This window comes from Sapajus apella, unplaced genomic scaffold, assembly GCF_009761245.1.
Source record: "Sapajus apella isolate SASKATOON/1434 unplaced genomic scaffold, GSC_monkey_1.0 scaffold31, whole genome shotgun sequence".
Classification (NCBI taxonomy): domain Eukaryota; kingdom Metazoa; phylum Chordata; class Mammalia; order Primates; family Cebidae; genus Sapajus; species Sapajus apella.
Genome location: NW_022436971.1, coordinates 17,656,581 through 17,662,580, shown reverse-complemented (window position 1 = coordinate 17,662,580; position 6,000 = coordinate 17,656,581).

The following is a 6,000-nucleotide window of genomic DNA, read 5'->3' as shown; positions in this document are numbered from 1 at the left end:
CACACACACACACACACACACACACACACACACACACACACACACACCAGAGGCGCTCTCTGGAATGGATGGTTAGTGTTAAAAGATAAACTTCAGCCAAATTAAATTTAAAGGAGTTTAACTGAACAATGAATGATTCGTGAACTGGGCAGCCCTCAGAATCACAGCAGATTCAGAGAGACTCCAGAGATGCCTCATGGTCAGAACAAATTTATAGACAAAAAAAAAGCAATGTACCGAAACTCAAAGTGAGGTACAGAAACAGCTGGATTGGTTATAGGCTGGTGTTTGCCTTATTTCAACACAGCTTGAACACTCAGCAGTCTATGAGTTGATGTGTGGCAACCAGGATTGGCCAATACTCAGCTATTGTTACAGGTGCATACTCCTAAGTTAGGTTTCTAATCTTGTCTACCTATGAAGCTAGGTTATGGTTCATCCACAAGGACTCAAACATAGAAGTACAGAGTTCTTTGTAGGCCATATTTGGTTCACTTTAACAATTGTGAGTATGTTTCTCCAAGGATTGCTACCAGCTGACAGTAAATATGCAAGATCAGTGGAGAAAATACGCTGAGTAATATGTTCTATGGACATGTATTTACAGAAGCCAGCTTGAAGCAGGTAATGAGGGTTGGGGACAGAATATGATATCAGCAAGAAGGCACAGGCCTGGGCTCTGCTTCTAGAATCTCAGTCTGCTGGGAGTGTGGCTCCTTGGTGAACACCATTGCAATGAAGACCAACCCAAGAAAGCTGAACTCAAGCCCTCTGAGGAAGACAGCCCTATTCGTAGAACTGCAAATGGCCCACATATCTGAGAAAAGGGTTTTTTGGGGTCAGAGAACATTTGATACAGGGGGATCAGGTTAGCAGAGCCAAGATACCTGCATGGAAACTAAGGAAGGCAATGGAGTGATTTTGATTGGTGAGCTAAGCCTTCTTGATGAGCAGTAGACCCTGACAAGGATACCTGTCCCACCTGCTTGTGTAAAGCTTCTTCGGCCTTCCAGATCTGACTGCCTTACTAACCTGCTCCCATGCTCACATCAGTCATATTGTATTGATCCGTGTCAGTGTGTACTGACCAGTCATGTGTATTGATGATGTCAATGTGTACTGACCAGTCATGTCTGGTTTGTGGGGGTTGATACTGATCTTAGGCAAAAATAAGATGGAAGCCAAGCTATGATTTGCTTCCATCTTTTTTTTGCCTAAGATCAGTATCAACCCCCACAAACCAGACACCCTTGAAAACTCCAAGATGGTGTCCTCAGCTGTCACAGCCCATCAATGGCAGTCTAAGAGAGAAGATTTCATCCACATCTGCAAACTGAGCTGAGGGGTTGAAAATAAGGACGTTATGAAAGAAAACAATAAAGCAAAGATTGAAAGCCTCTTCAGAAAAGGAAAAGAGAAAACAAAGGCTAGACACAGGTTGTATTTTCCTTCAGAGAGCCTGCGTAATCATCTCAGACTTCAGCAGGATGTCCAGATGTCGCCAGATGAGAATACAGCCTTGCTCACTTTTTCCATGCTACTGCAGATGTGACCTGGAATTTAGTCTTGGAAGTATGGCAATGCGACTTTCAAGGGAAACATGAACATTTAGTTGCTGGTCAACAGTTTTTCGTCAGCAATTCATCCACAGCATGCGGCAGTCCTATTGCAGTAAAATTCTATTATTTAATAGATATAATCCACAATTCCATGAAGAGTTCATTCATTTATTTACTCATTCACAAATTAGTTTGTTCTTCTAAAATGTAATTTCATAATTATATTCCCAGAGACAGGATCAGGGTCTGGCACATTGTAGGCATGCAATACATACATTGTTGAATAAATGAGTGAATGAACTCAAGAGACTATTGTAAAAACCTTATGTGAGATATAGTCAATTCAATATAAACCCATTCCCAGGCTCCAAGACATTAGGTACGGGAGACAACCACATAAACTCTAGAGTATAGAAGGTAAGTGTTTCTCTCAGATATGTTTCCTTGTAAATGTCATGTTGATCCCAGAGTTGGCGGTGAGGTCTGCTAGGAGGTGATTGGATCATTGGCAGATTGGGCAGATTTCTCATGCGTGGTTTAGCACCATCCTCTTAGTAATGTTCTCATGGCAGTGAGTTCTCATGATATCTGGTTTTTTATAAGTGTGTGGTACCTCCTCCTTCTCTTTCTCTTGCTCCTGCCATATATGACATCTGCTTCCCCTTTGCCTTCCGCCATGATTGGAAGCTTTCTGAGGCATCTAAAAAGCAGAAAACACTATGTTTCCTGTACAGTCTGCAGAACTGCAAGCCAATTAAACTTCTTTTCATTATAAATTACCCAGTCTCAGGTATTTCTTTATAGCAATGTGAGAATGAACTAATACTATCCCTGTCACAAAATCCCCCTCTCTCTCTCTGTCCTTTGCTTTCAGTTTGCGTATTTGCTGTTGTCTCTAAAATCTATACCAAAGTGCAGACCATTTCTCAAATATTGACCAACGTCTCAGGCTTCCTGTAGGCTTCTCCCCGACCCCTTTTTGTTTGAGACGGAGTCTCTCTTTGTTGCCCAGGCTGAAGTGCAGTGCCACGATTTTGGCTCACTGCAACCTCTGTCTCCTGCGTTCAAGCAGTTCTCCTGCCTCGGCTTCCTCTAGTAGCTGGGATTACAGGTGCGTGCCAACACGCTCGGTTAATTTTTGTATTTTTAGTAGAGATGAAGTTTTGCCATCTTGACCTGGCTGTTTTCAAACTCCTGACCTCAGGTAATCCACCTGCCTTGGCCTCCCAAAGTGCTGGGATTGCAGGCGTGAGTGAGTGACCATGCCCTGCCAGGGTCCCCCCAACTTTTTTTTAAGCCTTATCAAATTCAAGCAGGTAAATGTTCACTTGCCTCTCTTCACTACCCAGATTCAGTTAGGATTTCTATTTCTCACTCAATAGATTCCCACCCTCACCTAATTGGTCAACAAGTTTAATTAGCTCTATTTTACTAAATTCTTTCAGATCTCCCCTTTCCTCCCCTCTCCTGTCCTCCCCATTCCCACACTTACTACCTTATTTCTACTTCTAGTAGGTATGTTTTACAGCTGGTCAGACGGTCAGAGAGCTTCCCTGGCATTCTAAGATGTTTTACTACCGATTGATCAAAATTGATGTTCCTTCCATAATTAAAACATGTTTTAATTACCCACACTGGGGAGGGGAAGAGAATGTGACAATCATAGACTTTCTCAGGGGATCCCAGTTCTTAGCGATGGGTGCCCAACCAGGACAGGCTCTCCGTTGGGATAACAAATAGGAGTCCAGTTTTGTGCCTGTCAAGCGTGGGACCTCGAAATTTCATACTCAACTACCTGAGGCCAACTGGCCCTGGGCTGCCATGAAAGCTGCTTTCTGGTTTCATTTTCTATTTCTGTTTATCTTTGAATCACCTCGTTTCCTCCATCGAGCTCTCCAGAGGGCTCTGCACATGTCAAGAGGGAGCGAAACAGTAGCTTTGACAGATTTTCACTTTCAGGCTCATCTTGGGCCTGCAAGGATTATGTTTCTGGTTTGATTCTCCCCCCCAGCTCACTACTTTAAGAAGGCTTTGGCATCCCTCGGCACTGTTACCCTAAGAAAATTTGCTGGCAGCTCTGGGACCAGCAACCTGTGCAGAGAACACGCAATGCAACAATCCCGTGTGATCCCTTTGTGATTTAGATTTTAAGCGTGACACCCTGCATCCCTTCCTGGATAGGGCAAGAAGACACTAACATTTCTTGCTGAAGTCATACCACGGCCACATCCTCTCTGCCCCCACCATGGACTTCTCTTCGCCTACCTGTACTATGTGTGCACACCTGCCCTGTCCACACCTGTCTTATTCCTTCTGTTTGTTAAAAGCTATTTTTCCTCATCTGCATATAGCTTACATTTATATAAGTGTAAAATATACATGTCATGTTAAAAATTTATTAAATGATGCTTGGCCAAGTGAAAGTATTCTAACTTTTATCTGATTTTCCACTAAAGAGAAAATAGACAAAAGTCATTCATAATGTTTATTGAGTGCCTCTCATGTCACATAGTTGTGTAGCTGCTGTGACTGAGCAGAAGAAAGCAGAGAAGGTCTTTGGTCTATGAAACCTCAAGTTTAGCCTGTGGAGGGGCAAATCAGTGGCAAGTAAGCAAATAAATAAGCTAAGTTGTGGCAGTAAGGGATACATGCTATGATGGAAATGAAGGATATCATGGAGGCTAGAGGTGACAAGCACCTCAGTGGGTTGGCCAGGGAAGCTCCTCCAAGGCTCTTCTGAGACAGAGAGATAGAGACAGATTTTCTAAGCACCTGAAGCAGAATCAGATTAATGTACCACAATAATATTTTTTAAAGAAAGGGTAGAAAGGCAGGATGAGTGATTACAATTTGTCCTTTGACAAAATAAATATGGGAATAGATGAATTCTCTCCTTGGTGGTGTTTTTTTAAATGAATGAATTGTAATAATAAAATCTGGTTTAGTTCTGTTTAGATAAGGTCAATGAACTCTCTTAACCTTGGTTATTTATGACATTGTGGCATCTGTGAATTGTACCTACTTTGCAAAGTTTGGGAAACAAATTATGTAAGACAAATGAAAATACCCCACATATCATAAAGTACTGTGCAAATATAAGCTGTGCTTATGAGCAGCTCCTTGTTTTTAGCCTTTAAGTTACATCCTGGAAGTCTTAGTCTGCTCAGGCTACTGTAAACAAATACCTCAGACTGGATGACTTCAACCACAGAAGTTTACTTCTCACAGCTCTGGAGGCTGGAAGTTCAAGATCAAGGCTCTGTGACAGTTGGTTTCCACGGAGGGTTCGCTTCCTGGCTTGTAGATGGCTGTCTTCTCACTGTGTCCTCATGTGGATGTCAGTGGGAGGAGGGCAGAGGGGAGGACAGAGAGAGCAAGAGAGGAGACAGAGAGACAGACAGAGAGAGAGAGAGAGAGAGAGAGAGAGAGAGAGAGAAACTCTGGTGTTTCAGTACTTACAATGACACCAGCACTGTCTGATTAGGGGCCTACCCTTATGATCTCATTTTACCCTTGGTTGCATCCTTAAAGTAACTATTTCCATATATAGTCACATTAGGGGTTAAGGTTTCAACATATGAATTTTGAGGGGGCACAATTCAGTTCATAACACTGGCCAAATTACCATCCAATTATAAACATTCTGTGTTTGAAAAGAAGATATACAAATGGCCAACAAATATGAAAAAATGCTCAACATCACTAATGACCAGGGAAGCACAAATCAAAACCACCACGTGACACCACCTTACTCCTACAAGAATGGACATAATCAAAAAAATTCTGATAAATAGATGTTGGTGTGGGTGTGGTGAACAGGAAACACTTCCACACTGCTGGTGGGAATGTAAACTAGTACAACCACTATGGAAAACAGTGTGGAGATTCTTTGAAGCACTAGCAGTAGAACTACCATTTGATCCAGCAATGTCACTACTGCGTATCTACCCAGAGGAAAAGAAGTCATCATATGAAAAGGATATTTGCACACGCATGTTTATAGGAGCACAATTTGCAATTGCAAAATTGTGGAACAAATCCAAATGCTCATCAATCAACAAGTGGATAAAGAAACTGTTGTATATATACATGATGGAACGCTATTCAGCTATCAAAAGAATGAACTAATGGCATTCACAGCAACCTAGATGAGTTTGGAGCTATTATTCTAAGTAAGCAACTCAGGAATGGAAAACCACATATCCTATGTTCTCACTCATAAGTGGCAGCTAAGCTATGAGGATGCAAAGGTATAAGAATGGCACAATGGACTTTGGGGACTCGGGGGAAAAGGGTGGGAGGGAGTGAGACATAAAAGACTACAAATTCGGTGCAGTGTATACAGCTCGGGAGAGGGGTGCACCAAAATCTCACAAATCACCACTAAATAACTTACTCATGTACCCAAATACCACCTGTTCCTCAATAACCTAGAAAAATA